At 35.7% G+C, this 21470-nt stretch overlaps 1 long non-coding RNA gene across 1 annotated transcript in view; it reads left to right on the forward strand.

The window, feature by feature from the left end:
• The window catches only part of LOC141423909 (uncharacterized), a 96161-nt gene that overhangs the window by 63331 nt on the left and 11360 nt on the right, over positions 1–21470 (forward strand). The window contains exons 5-6 of the long non-coding RNA XR_012448670.1: positions 3556–3630; positions 9530–9854. This is a non-coding gene — a long non-coding RNA (uncharacterized lncRNA). The remainder of the gene's footprint in view (positions 1–3555; positions 3631–9529; positions 9855–21470) is intronic.

Here is a 21470-nt window from a genome sequence, read left to right on the forward strand (position 1 = left end):
TTTGCATAAATTCTGATCAGCTAGATAACCTCACTTTTGGCATGCAAGAATTCATGGGGATATTTTCTCATTTCAACCATCTCTTCCATCAAACACTAGACACCGCCAGACAGAGTGTAAAAGGTTTTCTTTTCCAAAATTATGCAGGTAAGGCCTTCAGTTAATCAATCATCTTCAAATTAGAAATTTACCTAGAAATAACTATCAAAAAGAGCTCTAAGGAACACATTTTTATGAAAAGAATCATCCATCTTAGGAGTTTAGGTTTTATTATATTGAGAACTTTTTATGTAAAAGTCATTTTTAATCAATTATTTATGGCATTTATGTGCTATATTTACTTATGTACAAAATTTGTACTTCCGTTGCTAATGTGTCAGACATTTCTTGAGTGGTCTTTATGAATAAAATTGTGGATTTGTGTATATCTATCTATCTCTATGTCAACCTTCCTACTGTCATCTGACTATCAATCAATCAACCATCTATCTCCCAAAGAACCTATAAGTGTTCGCTATTAAAACTCTAAAAATTAGCTTACTGTTAATCAGATGTTCATCTTTTTAACTTTAATCTAAATTACTATACAACATTTGGGGAAAAGTACAAATCTCATTTGGTCTGAAAATAAACACTCAGCAAAATTTTTCTACTTTCTTCCTCTGGCAAACTATTTTGGGGCTAGAAAACACATTTTTCTTGAAGTCTTTTTTCCTTTGAATATTTCTGAATACCAGGCTTGGTTTCTTGCAATTTACCTAGTCCCTTAACACAAAATGCTTCATAGCTGACCTTTTATATCAGTTGGCAATTACCTTGTGTCATTATTATGGTTCTTGTTCAAAGTGGGAATGACTTTTGCTCCAACTAGTATTTCCTTGATTATAGGTTGTAAGAGTAAGATGTTGTAACTGGAACATTTCACATTTCATTGTATGAGTGGAGTAGAAAGTACCACCAAATATTCAGCAAATTCTAATTTTCCTTTATTATTAAAAAGATCAAAATATAGTCTTTAATTTTCTCAAATTTATCAGTGTATTTATAATATGTCCTTCTCTTTCTTTTCCTCTTTATATGTAAAATGAAATTTGACTCTCAGAAGACTTATATTTCTCAATTTGAAGTTTAGAAACTAAGAAATAAAAAGAATGTAATTATCTAAAAATATTGGCAGAAAACAAAGACTATCATGTTAACCTCTTATGTGGTGTCCAGAAATGTCAAATATAACAATGCAATCAGTAAAAAAAGAGAAAGAAAATAGATTAGGAAAAAAATAAAAACAAAGAAGAAATATCTGAATTATGAAATAAGAACTTTGTACTACAATAATAGGGATGCAGATAACAAAAAAAAATCTGCTAGAAATTTAAACTATAATGAGAGAAAAAATTGTATATCTCCCCAAAACTGAAAATCTCCCAAAAAAGTAGAGCAATATGTCAACAAGTCTCAAGAAGTGAGAGAAAAGTTAAGAAATTTTGAGGCTTGGTTCAGTAGGTCCAGTATTTGAAAAACAAGGAATTCCATAGGCAATATTTTTAAAATGAGAATATAAACTTGCTTTTTTCTTAGAAAATACATTTTTCCAGATTGTAGTGATTCCCTGAGTTCATATGAAAAATTTGCACCAAGACAAACTTTGACAAAATTTTACAAGCATGGGTTCAAAGAAAGGGGGTAGTGAGGGCAGTGGATATTATGAATAGTATTCAATTGTATGAGAAGAGAAAACATAGAGGTCTGGACTTCTTAAGAATAACATTAAAAGCTAGAAGGCAATGAATAATGGTCTTCAAAATTTTTAATGAAAACATTACTAATTAGAAGTCTATATTTGGCCAATCTATCAATCATAGAAGAATCCAAATTATTTTAAACCATGCACATTGTCCAATAATGGATTCATCTATCTAATAAAATATGGGAGAATGTGCTCTACCAATTAATGGTATAATGCAGACATGAGAGTCTGAGAAAAGAAAATCCAACATCAGACAAAGGGCTGTGCCCTCTTGTGTAGGAATTCAACTCAGAAAGAAAAATTGACAGCGCCAAGAAAAAAAACAAAACTCTTTAGGCAGGAGGAAATGTAGACTACCTGATACATCTGAACCTTTAAAGAGATTTATTAACTGAAACTAAGAGTTTCAAGTTGAATTCATAACACATATGAATAAATATGCAGTAAGTAGGGAAACTATGGAAAGGGAAAGGTGATCATAGATATTCTATTACATGGCTCAGATTAGAGAAAAAAATTATCGCCATAGTAATATACATCCTGAATGTTACTGTTAAGAAGTTACAGTGTAACAATTTGGAATGATAATGGAAATGGTAGGGAAGTTCTGATTTTTGAGGAGGAGAGACTGAAAAGGAAGAATGCTAAAAATTCAAATTGAAGAAGTAACAAAAGCAATTCTGTTATTTAGAAATAAGGTGAGTGATGCTAAGATAAACAGCCAACTTATGTCTATATTGAGTTAAAAATTTTTGCTGTGGGGAGGGAAAATGAGTAGAAATAGCTGTTTTTCAAAATAAAATTTTTAGTAATATTTGACTTCTTTCAACTTTAAAAAAATTAGACTTTATCAAAATTAAAACTAAATTAACTATAAACAGTAAGACTAGTCCAAGCAACAAAACTCAACAAGTCAACCACAAATTTTGAAGATATTTTTAAAGTTCTTTCTCTTTTTTTTTTCTTTTATTATTCATATGTGCATACAAGGTTTGGGTCATTTCTCCTCCCTGCCCCCACCCCCTCCCTTACCACTCACTCTGCCCCCTCCCTCTCCCCCCCACCCCCTCAATACCCAGCAGAAACTATTTTGCCCTTATTTCTAATTTTGTTGTAGAGAGAGTATAAGGAATAATAGGAAGGAACAAGGGTTTTTGCTGGTTGAGATAAGGATAGCTATACAGGGAGTTGACTCACATTGATTTCCTGTGCGTGGGTGTTACCTTCTAGGTTAATTCTTTTTGATCTCACCTTTTCTCTAGTTCCTGGTCCCCTTTTCTTATTGGCCTCAGTTGCTTTTAAGGTATCTGCTTTAGTTTCTCTGCGTTAAGGGCAACAAATGCTAGCTAGTTTTTTAGGTGTCTTACCTATCCTCACCCCTCCCTTGTGTGCTCTCGCTTTTATCATGTGCTCAAAGTCCAATCCCATTGTTGTGTTTGCCCTTGATCTAATGTCCACATATGAGGGAGAACATACGATTTTTGGTCTTTTGGGCCAGGCTAACTCACTCAGAATGATGTTCTCCAATTCCATCCATTTACCAGCGAATGATAACATTTCGTTCTTCTTCATGGCTGCATAAAATTCCATTGTGTATAGATACCACATTTTCTTAATCCATTCGTCAGTGGTGGGGCATCTTGGCTGTTTCCATAACTTGGCTATTGTGAATAGTGCCGCAATAAACATGGGTGTGCAGGTGCCTCTGGAGTAACCTGTGTCACAGTCTTTTGCTATCTAGTTTTTGAGGTGTCTTACCTATCCTCATACCTCCCTTGTGAATAATCACCTTTCTTGATCATGTTTAGTAGGAACAACTCTGCAGACAGAGGCTGGGATACTATAGAAGGTTTTCTGTGTGAAGATGAAGACCTACAATAAAGGTAAATCTGGAAAACTGTTACATCTATTCAGAAATATCATCCCCCACCCAAGCAAAGGGTTACTAAAAGTAGTAAAATCCTGATAGCATTTTTTAACTCTTTTTGTCCAGACCATGATTTTAGGTTTTATATTTGTTTATCTGATATAAGACATGGCCAGTTTTTCAGTTGGTAGATATTTGCAAATAAATTATATCTTTGTTCTGTCTTGCTTAAATCTCAGTGGATTTGTCAATGAAATGATACTTATACAAATGAATACAATAAAGTTCTTTGTAGGCATATGACTCAGTAAATTCCCCATGTTTTTGTTGTTTACAAATGTTAAAACTCTGTGATCCTTAAGATGAGCCAGACCTAGAGGCTACTCAAGAAAAGAGTTTCTTGATCATATTACTTATTGCAGTTGAGGTTAGTGGAAGACATTTAGCCAAAATTCTATGTGAGGTTTAAAATGTTTATTTTATCTAAACATGGATCATATCATGCTGCCTTCCCAGGAGAAAGGAAGAGGCAGAGTGAAAGTGGAGTGGGGTATAGGGAGAATGAATTACAGAGAGGGAAAGGCATCTCTATACCCAGTGTCTAGATATTTTGTAAACTGAAAAGAGAGAAAACCTTGTTTGAATATTTGCCTTGGAGGTACAAAATTTTAACTTACAATATTGTGTTTCCTTTTATTTGGACAGTTTGTCTAGATTTGGTTTATTAATATAGCCCTAGACTATTTCCTCTCTTTTAACCAGATGAAATAATTACAGCTTCTTTTTTAATGAACAATAACAAATCAAGCAGACCTGAAAGACTTGTATTTTTCTACTTATTTCTTTTGTGTATTTGTGAAAACTATGAAACGAACTGCTGCTCTCATTTGGTGGTATCAAATACTCATAATTTTATCAAGAGTTGCTGAAGTTTGACTCCTCCATTTCACATTCTAGTTTGAATTAGAAATATGCCTAATGATCATTAATCAAGGAGAAGTATTGTTGTATGTATTGATTGTGGAAACTTATAATACTGCTCAAGGTGGTGAATCATGGTAGGTGCTTGCCTTCTTCCATGTGTATACAGCACATGCCCTACTAAGGAACCAATTCTTGGCTATAAAATTTTAACAACCTTACCTCTGACGTGTCTTTTAGTACTTGGTCTGAGCAAATTGACTTAAGTGGGATCAAGAGGCAGTATCTGAGACACAGACTTAGAGAAACCAGCAACTTTTCATAGCCATAAATATCAATCCAGAGAAGTCAGAGTAAGAAAAATCAGCCTGGAGGCTGCCACTCCTGAGTGACTGTCATAGATAGGCTGGGGACACATCTGATGTACTTCTTTGAGCTCTCATAAGTGAGCACTTTCCAGCAGAAAGGGTTCTGAAGTTTCAGAATTTTAATTCATGACTATGTATTGGGCAGTTATCATATATCTTGTGATACAGTAGTTAACAAGATAAGACTTTCGATCAGTGAAGATGAAGGGTGTGTGCTGAATTACTGGAACATTGGCTCTAATGTACTATCTACCTCATTTTTGTGTTTGGCCTAATTAAAACCAGGGCACATTAACTACATACACAGAAAAATAAAAAAAATTTAAAAGTAAACACCCAATACTTTAATACTGGTTACTTCTGAGTAATGGAATTATGGGTAATTTTTATTTTCCCTAGAATTTCTACATTATTTTTCAACAGTGTGTGTTATTTTCATATTCAGAGAAACACAGTCTATTGCAGGACAGTTTGTGAATGTAGAACTAGACTTGGTGGCAGTGCCCATGAGCCAAAGTGAGTTTAGTTTAGGTCTCATTGAGGGTTAGAGTTGTTTCCCAGAGGTCAGCCTGGGAAAGGCACAGAGAAAGGCATGATATTATCATGAATTATGAATTAATGTCAAGCTAAAAAGAAAAGTGGGAGAAGAATGGGAAGCTAGGACAATTTACTGTTTGGGTCAGGGATGGGTCAGGACTTAGGAATGTTTCAGCTCAAAGTTCTATCCTGAGATTTTCCAAACCCATGGTCCCTAATAAACAATCATGAAATCCAACAGCTCTAAATCCATCTAGAAATTTCTTTTACTCATTGACAGTAGAATCTGGTCTGATGTCAGCTTGTTTGGTCGAAAAACATGACCTTAATTAACATGAAGCTGTTTATAGGGCATATTCACCCTACTTAGTCCAAATATAATTGCATTTAATTTTCAGGTGATACCTCAGATGCACTAGGCTTATTAAAGAACATACTTTATGTTTTGTGTAACCTTTCTAAAACATAAAACATCTGACTTCCAAAGCACACATAAGTCAGATAAGTTACTGTGGACTTGTGTATCTAGTTGACATTTTCCTATTTATAAACTAAAGTAATTTCCAACTCAAGTTTCCTAAAGCTGAACTCACCTTGCCTTTCAAACCTGCTGGTTTTAGATACTTTACTTTTGTTCATTTTGTGGCTATCCTCCCAGACTTAAAGCTGGGTCTTAGTGAGCCCCTTCACCTATTATGCTTAAAATTATTTGCAATTATTGATCTTATTAGGATTAGTTATTGGTATATATAATCCCCAAACTTCTCTTGCTCCAATTTCACATATGTGTCTCTGAGAGATTAACAGTCGTAAAACACATAGTTGTCAAACTTCTAGTAGTACCCAGTTCTCTACTAAATAAAATGCCTCACCTGGAATTAAGAACCATATCATATGCTTCCAATCTTACCTCTTAAAAAACCTTTATGGGATTTTTTTTTCTTTTATTTTAGGGAACTTTATTCAATATCTTTCCCTAAACATACTTATATTTTCATATTCTAATCATTACCTAAGCCATCTCTGTCTCCTAGAGTAACCTAATTATATCAATTAAACTCTTTGGTTTTCCAAATGGCAAAAGCACCTCTACCATGAAGCTTTCTGTGATCAGCCTCAAATCTTTCCAGTGTATACCATGTTTAGCTAAATAGTCTTCATGAGATGGCTATGTAGCTTGTAGTGTCTAAATTCATATGTTGCCCCTGATTAATAAAATAGTGGAACGTTTTGGCCCTCAATAATGTTAATTTTCTTCTAGATACAATATTGCTAAGCTCTAATACCTTCATAGTGCTCATAAGTGCTCAGTAAATATTTGTCAAACAGTTGGATGAAATTACTATTTGGAACCTATATAATTCACTGCAAAATGGACCTTTATCCAAGAATTAATCTCTCCCTCTGAAATCATACCATATTTCTATATTAGTCCCATATCTATAACATGAATGTAATCCTTTGCCTATAGGTGTTGTTTTGGTCAAGAAGTCTGGAGATTTCATGAGATTGAAGAAGGCTTTCTGAAGAGCATTCTCTGCAAAAGTTATCTTAACAACATTTCCCACACTAATTGATGTGCAAATATGGCCTTCATGGAGATTAACCTCTAGGTTTAAGGATAAATTAACTTCCTCCTTTTATTTAAAATAAGTTACTTCTCACTGGTTTGGAAAGCCAAATAAGGTCAAAAAATTGAATTCGCTAGAGGCTGTGTGTTAAGAAAAGTATGTGGCAGTAGCATCTATTCTCTAAAGACTTAAATTTAATCCAATGATAGACAGTCATTTAAAAATTAAAATGGGCATTTGGAAGAGAAATAGAGAGCAGGAATCAATTCTCAAGCATGGAGGAAAGGTAATGAATGATGACTCCTTGACAGATATTTATCCTCTTTTAATATTTATATTTAATTATTGAATGTAGTGAAAGTTCTTGTTTAAAAATATTTTTTTAAAAAACAGGACATTCAATACAAAGGGAAAGAAAGATTTTCTAGAAATTACTATGTTGGTTATCAACCAGTTTGAGGGTTTTTTCTTATGTTCCATGCAACAATTTCTCTAGAGGAGACTGATTTTCCACAGTTCAAAAAAGTAAATTCTTTGGTGTTTATGTATTCAGCCATTTAGTTATGCCTCTGGGTGCTTATACCAAAATCTCTGAGCTCAAGTCATATTTAGGATTTGTGAGAGCCTGTGACACTTAGTGTGAGTTCAAGAGTTTTAATAGGAGTTTTCAATCATTTTAGTAACTCCTTTTATTTCTTGAAATTTTATCTTGCCTTAATTTCTGATAATTCCATTCCTGTAGATGTTTAAACTTATGAGATTGCTCCTTTCAGTGATCTTTGTTTCTTCTTGCACTGATGAGATATCTTTAATCTGCTCTTCTCCTTTGGGAAATGTCATAAATTCTCATGATTCTTAAACATGTACTTTTATCTTAGATCCCTTTCCAAAGCAGTCTCACTAGTTTTAAAAGGGAAAAACAGGATTTGATACCAGGCCTGTGGGCACTAAAGCCCAAGTCTTGAACCAATTCCCCAACTAAATGTAATTTAACTACAATTTAATTGTAATTTAATATTTGCTCAAAACTAACCTGTACAGTGTAAGTACGATTGTCATCACCAGTTCCGTGTCACTGATTAGTACTATGTTCCCGGTACTGGCTTTCAGTCCTTCATGTAGGCTATGCTCATCTTCAAGGAAGGCTTTCAGTATTGTCCCATTTCATAGATAAACTGTCACACTGTAAGGATGAGTGGTCTACATTTTCTTTTTCTTCTTCTTTTTTTTTGGCAGTAATGGGGTTTGAACTCAGGGCTCATGCTTGCTACCTTTTTGCTTTAGTTATGTTTGGGATAGAGTCTTATGTTTTTGCCCAGGTTATCTTTGACCCAGATTCTCCTTTTGAAACTGCTTGCATAGTTGAGATGACAGGTGTACCACTGTGCCCAGCTTTTATTAATTGATATGGGGATTCTTGAACTTGAACCTCCCAATCTTTGCTTCTTGAGTAACTAGGATTATAGGCATGAGCCACCACACCTGGCTGCACTTTCAATAAGGTATCAAAAGAAGACTTAGCGCTAGAGCACAGTTACATGTTATTGTCTTCTTTTTCAAGTTTCTTGAAACATAAGTTGCAAATTAATGTCTAGAGCAGGTAATATAGATGAGTAAATCAAGCTTTAAGACATTAAGGACTAGTGATAATTATGGCAACTTGAAAATACGTGCCTCATTTGAGGTGATTCAAGTTTACTTTGTAATAACTCCATACATGTAAGTGCATGTACACACATGCTTATTGTGTGTAGAAGACTAAATTTATAGCTGCCTTTAACTATCACTTTCTCTTATTTAAGCAAAAGCTAGTATTTTCTTATGGAACATGAAGTCTTTGGTTTGCATGTATTCATATTTCGACCCTTACAGTCTGATGAATGGATGAGGATTACTTTCCAGGAGTTTCTGCTTTGTTTGAATTGTTTCACTGTGGCAGCAATAATACAGATGAGCCTTAGAGTTCCTCAAAGAAGAAAAATAGATCAGTTCTTTCATGATTATAATCAGGTAATTAAAATTCATTGCTTGAGAGCACAACGGTTACCTCTGTGTGTGAAGACTGACCTCAGGCTCCATTCTGAGGGCATAGCATGACATTCACTGCCATGTGGACAGTCAGCAGGCCAGGCAGAGGCCTCCAACTGCCTTTCTCACTGTAGGAAACTCCTCTGCTGCTTGATTTTTAGTGTTGGCAGATGGGCCCTTATTGTTTAAAAGTTTCAGTTTGGAAAATTCAAGCGTTAAGGGTTAATCTACATTTTAAAACAGTCATCTTTGAAGGAAATTATGCTATAAATGAGAAACCTGCGTGGAGTTTTGGGTTCTCTATGTTAGCTTTGGCAGGGCCACAAGCCTGTTTTGATGATAAAGCCAACACTGGAAACCTGTATTTTATATTGCAGGAAAACTAAGCAAATTTAAAACATTCTCCATTTGCCTTTTGACACCCCATAACCAATAGATGAACTTTAATTTCTGGAAGACCTCCCAGTGATTAGTGTCTTTACATTTATAGTGTGAGAAGAATAAGCCGTATGCTGCAGTTGGTCTTCTGTCCGTTTCTGAAGAGTGTCTGTGCCAGGATTTTGATGTGCACCGCTTTCTGGCACCAGGCTTCACACTTCTCACCCAGCACAGAGCCAGCTCACAGATCCTGTTCTGCACAGCGACTCCAGACATGCAACATGAATTTGAAGGCGGCCTCCTAAAATGTGGCAGTCACAGTCTCCCTTTCCCTACTTGAAGTCTGTTTGTGGGACTAAGACCTCTGTCGGCTGCCTACAAAACTGCTGTGAGAGAGCTGTGCTTGTTAGCTACTCTCTGAAGCAATCTCCATGAAGGTGAGGCTTGGCGCCGCAGGACGGGTTCTGTTTTCTGTACTTACTGGTGAAAGAAAGCTGTTATATTTCTCCTTTCACATCTCTTCTCAGCAATCACAAACTCTACTCTCATGGAAGGGACAGGGTGGAAGTAAATACCTTTGTGACCTGCTTTCCTTCCTTTTTTCTTCCATCTTCCATGGAGACATTTACAAAGTCTCGTGAGGTATCCTTCAATGCTGTCCTCCAAGGTTTATGGTTCTTCCCCACTTTAAGGCACATGACATGGTATGATTGCATTAGTTCTTCCTTGTATGACCATATAACCTGTTTTGTTCAATAAAAATTGAGCAAAGCTAACATGTGTTAGTCTGGATTGTGTTGTTAGGAGTCAGAGTGTGATTTATGACTCTGATCCTTTTGCGGCCATAGTTATGGAAGAAACACAAATCGAGATGAGGCCTCTTTCCACCTAGGTGCCTGAGTGTTTCCAGTATACAGAGCACCCCTGCTCACAAGGGTTACGCTTGGGACCTGGGCAAGAAATACTTGCTGTGTGTTGACCACTGAGGTTGGAAGATTTCTTGCTACTGCATCATAAGTAGTCATGGCACTAGAGGTCAACCAGTGCATACTCGGGCCCATCTCTTGTCTTAATTGTTCTTGATGTTATCAACAAGAGTTTCCTCCAAGTGGAAAAAAGACAAAGACCTTTAGAAGCTGGGTGTGATGGTACATACCTGCAAACCCAGCACTTGGGAGACTGAGGCAAGAGGATCAGGAGTTAGAGACCAACCTGGGGTATATAGTGAAACCCTGTCTCACAAAAAAACTAATGAAAGGAAAGAAGGAAGGAAGGAAGGAAGGAAGGAAGGAAGGAAGGAAGGAAGGAAAGAAAGAAAAGACTCTTTAGCAGATCCATTAGCTTCCAGTTGGTCTCCCTATGCCAGGCTATTAACACCAAACTCTAAATAAGGACAGGAGCTAGGAGAAGCTGCTATGGTCTCCAACTAGTTTCACCATTAATAAATTTACTGTATTTTCATTCTCACTGGGTGCTTGTCTATTTCTTTTCACAACAGAAAGCCATAAGATGTGATGATGAGTATTTTCTAACACTTTTTATAGCACATCACTAAGTCTAGTATGTAGGCACCAAGTATAGCCAATTCTTTTTATTGTTTCTTAGTAGTTTGAATATGGTGGCAGCCTAATGGTTTACAGATGTGGTACAGATGCACCACAAGGACATGGTACACATGTCCTGTATAATCCCTCCCTTTGGCATATAAATGTATGTATCATTGATATGTATAAGCAAAATATTACTCTCATGATTAGGTAAAATTATTTGGCAAAGCTAAGAGAGTTTAACAATGTAATTTTGGTCCCTAATCAGTTGAATTTGAGTTACTCAAAGAGAGATTAGCTTGTCAGGTGAGGTCTGTAAAGAACAGATGATAGGCTACAGATGAAAGAAGTCTGAGTCATTTTCTATGGGTCTTGAGGCAGCAAAAAGCCTTGAGATTGGTATCTGATTGCTGAGAGCAATTTCTGAAAGACCTAATAATAAAAGGAACTTCATTCAGTCAGAAACAACTATTGCCAACAACCCAAGGGAGGTTAGAACTAGATCTTTCCCTAGTTGATTCTCCAGATAAGGAGAAACCAGCCAACACCTTGACTAGTCTTGTGAGTCTATGAACAAAGAACCCAGTAGAATATTCCTGCCTCAGGGAAACTATTAAATAAATATATTTATTATTGTTTTTATGTATGAAATTTGCAGATTAACCAGTAGAAAAATTTGTTTTTCACCAATAAAACACTAATAAAAAAAGGACCTAATCTGACAGATTTTTCTTGAAATATTTGGCTCTTATTTTTATGACAAATCATCTATACCCTTAGCTTCCTGAAATAAATTTTAATACTTATATGGAGCAGTGAGATCAGAAGAGGTGTGTGGTTAATCGTGGTCTTAGATGTCCACAGAGCTTACCCTATCAAACCACTGTAAGCTGAGCATCAGTCACTTCTATAGGTCACTTACCTACCCCAAATGGTGTTCTCATCTTCAGATTAGAGTTTTACAACTGATCTTAAGAACACGTGAAAGCACCAAGATGGTTTGGGGATACCAGAACATTACAGATTATAGGTAGAGTAGTCTATTATGTACCCATAAAACCAAATCATGTGCCCCTTTTGAGTGAATTCTGGAATAGGGAACTATGGTATATATCAGCATCCATTTTCCAGGATGGAAAACTCTCAGCTTTTAAAGGTATATTTTAACATTAGAATGTAGTACAGCCAGGTGAAAATGAGCATGACTACTAAGAAGACCATGGTAGTCTTGAATGTTTGGTCAGAGCTGTGTAGAGCTGTATTCCAGATGAGGTTAGCAATAGTACTCCGGTCTCTGGTGATAACACAGTAGGCAGGAAAGTCAGACCAAGTGAGGTCAAAAATATTTAAAGCTGTTCCTTCCTCTAATTTCTTATCGCTCTTAATGGAAAAAACTGATGGCATGAAGATGACAAAGAGACTTGAGTCTATGGCAGATCATTTTGGGAAGTGCTAAATTGTTGCTTCCCTCATTGATTAATCAATGATTATGATTGCTTATACATTAGTATAAGCAATAACATTAATACATTAATAACATTAGTTCACTGGACCTACATAACATGAGTTCTCAGAAGAAAGCCCTAGCCAGGGCTAAGGAATGGTTAATATTTGTTCTTTTTATACCCTGTCATTATACTCCTACTTCAGAGATTTAGGGGTAGCCTATTTGTTGGATTGTGATTCCCACACTTATCATTTGGAAGAGAAGGTTCACTTACTCTGGGCAAGACAGAACCTTGATATTCTAAAAAGACTTTTTAAATGCACCTTAATCTGGCAATTGATAGTGCCAGTTAGTTTAGAAGATTGCTGCTTGTTTTTTCCTTAGTTTATAATATTAGTTACCTGTGAACTACTAGCAAAGCTCTAAAAAATTATTTTCAGGGATTGGGGTTTTGAGTAGAATCTTGGTTAGATTAAGAACTGCCGAGGAGATTAGTAAGGTATATCACTGGGTGTGTCTGTGAGGGTGCTTCCAGACATTAGATTGTGAAAGCTCTGACCTGATCAATGAACTAATCCCTGATAGACTCACAATATGATGGCATGATTTGGAGATGGTAAAAGGTAGGTGATGGCATCTTTAGAGGAGGTAGACCACTGGGGGTTTGTCTTTGGGGCTACAACTTGCTCTGGATCCTTCCTTTGTTTCCTTTCTCTGTTTTCTGCCTGCCATGCTGTGAACTACTCTGCCATGCCCCCTCCCCCACACCATGATGAACTCACACCTCTGAAACTTTGAGTCAAAGTAAATTATTCCTCTCTTTAAGTTTTTTCTCTCAGATATTTAGTCACAATGTTAGGCAAGTAACCAATAGGCTAGGACACTATGAAAATTTAAAGGTCAGTTCATGTTTTGAGCATCTTCCTGTTGCCATCTTACAAAAATCCTCTTCTCAATTCTCAGTACATTATATTGCCTATTTACTACTGAAAACTTTTATTTCTTTTTATACTTTGAGTTGCCAGTACAGCATGTTAATTTATCTAAATAAGACGGATAAAAATCTCATTAATTAATTAATATATGTAAATAGGATCATGTTTTGAAGAGTCTGTGGACTTACTTTTCCACATTCTCTCTCCTATATGTAATCACAAGCTATAAAATAAAAAAAAAAAGGAATGGCATAAGTGTAAAATGAGGACTATTTTGGTATGGGAACTAGTAAGGGAGATGAAAAAAAGGGCAAAGAAGGGGTGAATATAATTAAAGTGCTTTATGAAAATAAAGCATGTATGAAACTAGAATAAAGAAACTCCTTAAAAGAGGGATGAGAAAAGGGTTAAGAAAGAGTAAAAGCAAGGGCTAAATTTGACCAAACTATATTATATGAATATATGGAGAATCATGATGAAATCCCTTTGTACAATTAATATAAGCTAACAAGGAAGATGGTATTTACTAACCTAAATAAATCTTTATTTGAGCAGAAAGGCAGGGGATTTTGACCCAAGAGATGTCTATACTAACCACATTTGCCACTTTCTTGCACCATTTCCCTGTAAAGAGCACGGGTCTGTAACTGAGTACTCCACTTCTGAAAGGCTGCCAACTTTTGTAGTTCACAGAAAATGCTTTATCGCAGACCTATGTTGTCCCCATAGGAGTTTGTCACCTATCTGAGTTCTAAATGAAGTGAAAAATACATACAAAAGGGTCAGACAACTAGAAATAAAAATACTAGTTTCTATATTAATAACATTATTGGAGAACATGATTTAGGCATGTAACTAGTATGTGCTCAGAAGCTGCCTTGAATACTACAAGCTTGATCACAGGGACAGTTTATTCACCACTAAACTTCCAATAAGTGGAGGTTGACCCAGTCATATACTCTCTGACCAGGCTGATCCCTGACAAACAAAGGACAGCTAAGTTACTCACACTTGGCCCTTTCTCCCAAAGTTACCAACCAAGTACTTCATATCCTCAGCTGGCTGTGTAATTTTTGTGGTCCAGTGCAGGATAGTTTCTCTGGGAGGCTTTTGGATGACTCGTGTTCTGCACTTTTTTTGATTATAGTTCTCAATAATCATTACACAGACTGTGCTGGGAATGCAATGTCTTGAGGTAAGGGGGGTGCTCTCTCAACAGGGTATCTTTCAACGCTTCATCCCAGTGACTCATGTTTTTCTGGAGTATAAAACCAGGGTGGGTTGCTCTTCAAAGTCCTTCAGCTATGGTATAAGTAGTGCATGCACAGATGAGATTCCATCCACTCCTGTTAGTTTTCTTGAGCCTTGGGGGATCAATTCACAATAAATCCTTGACCTCTGTTATCTCTTGCTGCCTATCAGTAAGCAGTAAACTTGCTTTATGTAACTCACATGCATGGAGGTTTTTTCCTCAGACTCAAAACTCAGTGTAAAGTGAAAATGGTTCACTCACAGTTCAAAATTAAAAATGCATATCCTTCTATCCTTCTAGAGGAAGGCAAAATGTGTCTAGCTGGAGAGTGAGTGAGTTCATGATGGTGAATTCAGACACTTCTGCCTTTGACCCTCTTCTACATTATCTAAGCAAATCCTGGAGTGGCTAGCAGGGATGGTGGTGAAGAGTGGAAGAGGGGTAACACATGTCCTCCAAGTCCTCAGGAGATACCATCTGTGCATAAAAAATAAATTGTAGTCTATAAAGTTTCTGCTATTCTCAAAAATTATTTTTTTTCTAAGAAAGAAGGAATCAATGTTAGTGAAATGTTATTCACTGTGAATTTTGAAGGTCTTTTTGCCCTTCCATATTCATATCAGTCAATGAGCTCTACTGTCTGATGTGTAGGTTTTTACTGGTTTTAAAGAACTAGAGATGACCATGTACATTCCCAACCAAGCCCGTGTGGTTTAGAGAAGATTTAATATTTTACCATAGAACAAATACAATAGTTAAAAATTTTCACTTACAGAATTTCTTTTAAAGGATTTTAGGATTCAAAAGCTTTCCATCTTTGCATTTCCCTCATACTTTTTTTTTTCCATTTTCTATGGAAAACATACAATAGACAAAAAGCAAAAATTGTAAATGTAGGATCAGCAGCAAGCTAGATAAAACCCATAAAATTGACTGTAAATAGTTTATGATATAATACTGTGAAAACAAAGTCATCATTAAACCATGTTTAAATTACATTTTCCTTACAAAAAGACCTGAAGGTTTTCATCCTTTGTTGCTTTCCTTTCTCAGAATCTGCCTTTACATCTGGGTGTTTATCAAGCTCAGAAACTCTCCGGCCTCTATCCTGTCATTTCCATTTCCCTATTACAACTCAAGGCTATAGAGTGCCCTCATCATGTTGCCTGTACCCTACTGTATTAGTTTACTGGTGAAGCTTGAAGTTTTCAATAATGTCAGCCTGGAACCTCACTTGCAGTTTAAAATGGCGAGGCATGATCTTCTTTGTAGTGGTCTCTGGGGTTCCTTGGGCTGGCATCTTACCATACTTCACTTTCTTTTGGTAGTTGTCATTATACAATTGTCTCAGTCTATTCAGGCTGCTCTAACAGAATGGTTTATAAGCAATAGAAAATTATTTCTACATTTCTGGGAAGTTGAGATCAAAGTACTAGCTGATATGGGATCTAGTGAAGTCTCTCTTTCAGGGTCATATGAAAATGTCTTCTCACTTTGTCTTCACATTGAAGAAACTCTTTGAAGAATCTTATAAGGCACTGAATGGCCCCACTCTATGTCTTAATCTTTGCCAAAGGCCCACTCAGATTTGATGGTGTTTGGGTAAGCAATGTTGGGAGTACCATAATATTGGGTATCAGGATTCAGCATATTAAATTTGGGGGACATAACATTCAATCTATAATAGCAATGTTTCACAGGGGTTCTTCCCTTAGCCTTGCTATTCAACAGACCCTGTATCAGAAGCTTATCAGTCCTTTTTATTTTAATTGAGGGTAATGGATAGACTAGAAGAATAAGAATTAAGAAAGATACAAGGAACTTCTGTCTCCCATCTGGGCTATTATCTGAAAGATCATTGGATTTGTTCTCTTATTTCTATTTTAAAGAATAGTGTTTACCAATTCTACTCAGGTTTCTAGAATACACCTCAGTAAAGATCAATTTAATGTGTTCTCACAGAAATATTAGTGATGGAACTCAGTGGTAGAATGCTTGCCTAGCATCTATGAGGCTCCAGATTTGATCCTCAACTGTAATAGTCAGTTTTTCATCACTTTGACAAAATTTCTGGTAAAAACAACATGAAGGAGGAAAGTTTTATTTCTGCTCATGGTTTCAGAAGTTTCAGCTAATGGTCAGCTGGGTCCATTGCATTGTGCATGAATGAGGCAGGATATAATGGTGGACAGCAGGGATATTCTATATCCAAACTATATACTAGCACCACAAAAATTTTTTTAAAACATGAGCTCATATCCTAGCTTAAAGAGGTAATTCAAGAAGAGGTATCAGACCCTTGGCACATATGTGAGAAATTATAGGAACATTCAGATCCTTTGTAATGATCCCAAATTAATCCTCTCAGACTTTTCTCACTGCTTACTTTGTATTTCAGTCCTATCTCCCACTATTCCTATAAATCAGTGGACTTCAATTGGTGTTCCTCACAGCACTGTGGTGTATTTCAGAACTCCTATTACACACACAGCAGTGGAGGAGAAAGTGAAAGTATACAGAAGCAAGAATAAATTTTGCCCACTTGCACCATTTACCCTCAGAGATGGTGGCTGTGCTTTTGTTTTTTCACTTCACTTTTTCAATTTTACATACTGGGTTTGAACAAAGGGATTGAGTTCCTGCTATTCCTTTAAGCAATCATCCAAAAATCTGCCTGTCCTACATAAAAATTTTATGAGTAAAAGTACTGTTAATGCATTGAACTTGCCCCTCAAAGGTCACAAACTTTATCCCTGTTTCCAAAATATCTTTTGATTTTGTCATTTATAAACACTTTCAACACCAATGACCATTCTCCACTCAGTCAATAAATACCCTATTCTCTTACCACCTTCATACCACAGCTCTAGATTTCTGACAGGTTTTGCTTTACCATTTTTCTTGACTGTACTCCCTCAGAGATGGTGTCTGTATCTAGGTCATGTTCCCTAGACATTGAATCTGAGTTATTGGGAGGTGTTCTCAGAAGAGAACAAGGAAACAGGATAGATCAGGGAATGAAAAGAACATGATTTCAGTTGGAGACTAACTTACATTATCTGATAAAATTGTCTGGGACTCAAATTGCACTACTGTGTTTTCTCTTTGAGGCAAGAGGACTAGACTTTGTACCAGTGCTTTAAGCAACAATCACAGTGATCAGGAGATAAATGCTCCAGATCATAAAGTAGATCTGGGCAGCAGCTTACATCATTTTTCCTTGTGTTCTCTTCCCCCTTGACATGCCTCCCTCAAAGTAATGCACTCTCACATTCTATGCATATGTGTACATCTGCCACCTGTGTATCACCAACATCTCATCCCAAATGCAGATTTTCATTTTTTAAGTCATTGCATATTGGATGTCCTTCATCTTTAAAGCCACAATCATTAATCATTGCTTTATCTCCCCATACTGACTTTGCTATATTATATATGTACATATATTTTTTATTCTCTATTTTAAATTCTTTGCAAATAACCAATGACTCTATTACCTTGCTGCAGTTTATCTTTGTTTATGACATTTTCTTCATCTTTAATGCATTCTAGCCCATTTGTACATGGAGGAATGATGAGGAAGTGAGCAATATGGAAGCCCATATTGCTGGGCTTTCTTTCTCTGATATATTGTGTTCTGCCACCCCTGCCTTTCCTTAAGTTACACAAGTCCTTCTCATGTGGACTTCATTAAAGGAGGCTTCTTCAAACTGTTGCCTTAGGCCAGCAGAAAAACCATTCAAATTAATCTATATAAATATATTTAAAGAAAAAACATTAAAATCTTGAAGACAATATTTATTAATTTTTTTCTCCCTGTTATATTAGTTTCAATACCAAACCTATTACCTTTAAGTAAGAAAACAGCCCATGGAATATTAATCTGTAAAAGGAATGCTGGGGCAAACCCTTTGGGATGTTTCAATTCATCTCAAGTTGTCGTAAGCTGGCCCTAATGCATGCTGTATTCTAACAAGGCATCATAATCACATTTTGTCTGGATGCAAATGTCCAGAGACCTGTAAGTGTAGTGATAAAAATGATTTCAATTTCTTTTTAAGATTAAGATAGCTTCATATTCTTGGATGAATTTAACATTGTGTATTTACTTATAGTTAAAGAGTGTGTTCTATATTTGATGTTAAGAACATTTTGTCAGGTTCCTTCCCTTATAAGCCCTGACCATGAACTAGCTCTGTACAGGTAGAGGTTTTGTCAGCTCAGTGGAATCTTTATACATTGCACAACTGAACAAGAGAGTTAGGCTTTAGAAATGAATGCTTGATTACTTCCAAAATTGACAGAACAGAAATCTACAGGTAAATGACAGTGAACAAATTTAGAAATTATGCTCTTTCTGTACTTATAACTAATAGTACAATGCGTTTTAGCATTGGTCATATAGTCACCATAAACGCTGGATTTTAAAAGCCATTTTTAGAATGTTATTAATCTTTCACCTTATTAAGTGATACTGCCTTAATAACAACATTCATATGGAATTAAGTTTCCATAACCAAAATAAAAAGAACACGACTTGGATAATTTTACTTCCAATGGAAGCAAACTAGTTGAATCAAACCAGTCTTCCATATCTGAAAAATGGAAGAAATGAAACTTTTTAAAAGTCATCATTTTGAAAATATTAAAGAGCTTCTAAGATAATGAGGAATAACCATACCTAGATTTGGGAGAACTAAAAAATATCATCTAAAATTGCTTTTGCTTTGAGGATATTTTCTTAACCTGAGAGAGCCTCTACACAACTGCATTGTGCTTTTGGTGGTCTCAAGGCTCTGAGAAAACAGAAATCAAAACCCAGAGCCTAACAAGGATGGAGGCTGGCTCCCAGTTAAACTGGGTCTGTGAAAACATCTATGTTCTTGAAGTGTGAACCAGAAGTAAATCTAATATTACAGGAACTTGCAGACAGAATTTCATCATTTAGGGACAAGAAAACCTCAACTCTCTCTACCAACACCAAGAAGCTGGTTTCTGAAGGAAGTTATATATAATCTTTGCAATTAAAGTAACCCACCAAATAATTTATTAAATAAAACTTCTACTGTGCAGTTAAAAATAATAACTTGGCATGTAGCTAAAAACAAAACTTGCATGAGAATTTTAAAAAGAAAAGATTATCCAAATAAAAACTATCACAAAATAACTCAAGAATTTACTTTATGGTTGGAAATGCAAGTTAGACATAGGTGAAGATGTATTAGTAAAGTGAAAATAGAGCAGAAGAAATTATTTAGAAAGAAGTGTAGAACAATGCAAAAGTGAAAGGTACAAATGAGGAATAGGCAGCTTAAAGCACATATAGGGAAAATATAAGATCCATTTAATTTGAGTTCCAGAAGAAAGAGATGAAATAATGGGACAGAGGCAATATTTGATGAGAAAGTAGCTGAGCACCTGTCTTCAGACTTCAAAATGAATGACACCCATGCTCAGATTTTATAAGTCCAATTAATCATAAGTGGGAAAAATCAAAAGGTTTCCCTCAGACAGAGCACAGTGACACTCCATAGAAGAGGAAAAACTTCAAAGCAACTAGAAGACATTACCTTTAAAAAATGGTCACAATGAGAACTTTTTTTAGTGTAGCATGGTATACTAGAAGACACAGGAATTATATTTAAGAAAACAATAGTTTCAAAACTAAAACTTTAAATCTAATGACTACATTCTTCAAAAGTGAATTAAAAAAATTTTTCAAATAAACAAAAATACAGTAACAAACATGTTCACTAAAAAGTTTAAGGAAAATTCTATATGGTACACCTTAGGCAGAAGGAACATACTCCCAGAGGAGAAGTGGGAAAAATGGGAGAAGAGATGCTAAACATAAAGTAACCTCAATGAACATTGGCTAAGGAAACAATTATATTTATCTTTTATGGGCTTTAATATCATTAAAATACATGACAGTATTGACTTATTAATTACAAATTTGATAAATTGATTTAAGGTATTCCAAAGTCTCTATCCCACAAAAGACATTTAAAAGTCCTAAGTTTTAGTAAGTCAGGTATACATATTTAAATTTAGAGCATATGCAAAGCTACAGATGCTATTCTGGCCTGAGTCACAATCCGTTGGCCCACTTACATATATACCTATTAGTATAGTAAAAATGTCCAGTTGATAATGCTGTAAGTCCCTATTTCTCTGTTCCCATAATTAAAAAAAATTCTATGACAATTTTTCACCCCAGTAGATTCATTTTAATTCCTGTAAAAATTGTAACTATCAGGGGCATCCCTCAACCAATAGGGATAAAATTTAATGTAAAATGCCCCCACTACTCAGTCCCAAGACTGATGGGGTGATTCTGTTTTATGTTCCACAGGTTGGACCCCCACTGACATAGCAATACTTCACTTATGAATAATCTATTATTATTTTTTCTTCCTTCTGAGTCTCATATCCATTACCCTCCCAATTCTTTCTGGGGTTTCTTTTAAGTAAATTTCTGGTACTTAAATCCTTAACCTTGTCTGATTTTAGGGAAACCACGAACTGGGACAACTGCACTAGAGTTGGCATGAGAAAGCACACTTACCTAATAGAATGGGATCATGGTATTGAATCCATACCTATCAAATGACAAGGACGCGATTGATTATATAGGTTGTGGAGAACCTTTTTGTATGGATTATCATGATTTCATAAACTGTGACTATGGTGGATGGCATAAGGTATAGATTGAAGGGGGGAAGTGCTGGTTTTGTAAAAGCTCTAGCACCTGAAAAATAATGGGGCCATGGCAATTAAAAGCAATGTGGAGTTAGCAGGCTTTTATTACCTTACCCTGAGAACTTCAAGAAAGAGACAATTGGGTTCTGATCAGGTAGGAAATCTGGAGG

This window comes from Castor canadensis, chromosome 6, assembly GCF_047511655.1.
Source record: "Castor canadensis chromosome 6, mCasCan1.hap1v2, whole genome shotgun sequence".
Classification (NCBI taxonomy): Eukaryota; Metazoa; Chordata; class Mammalia; order Rodentia; family Castoridae; genus Castor; species Castor canadensis.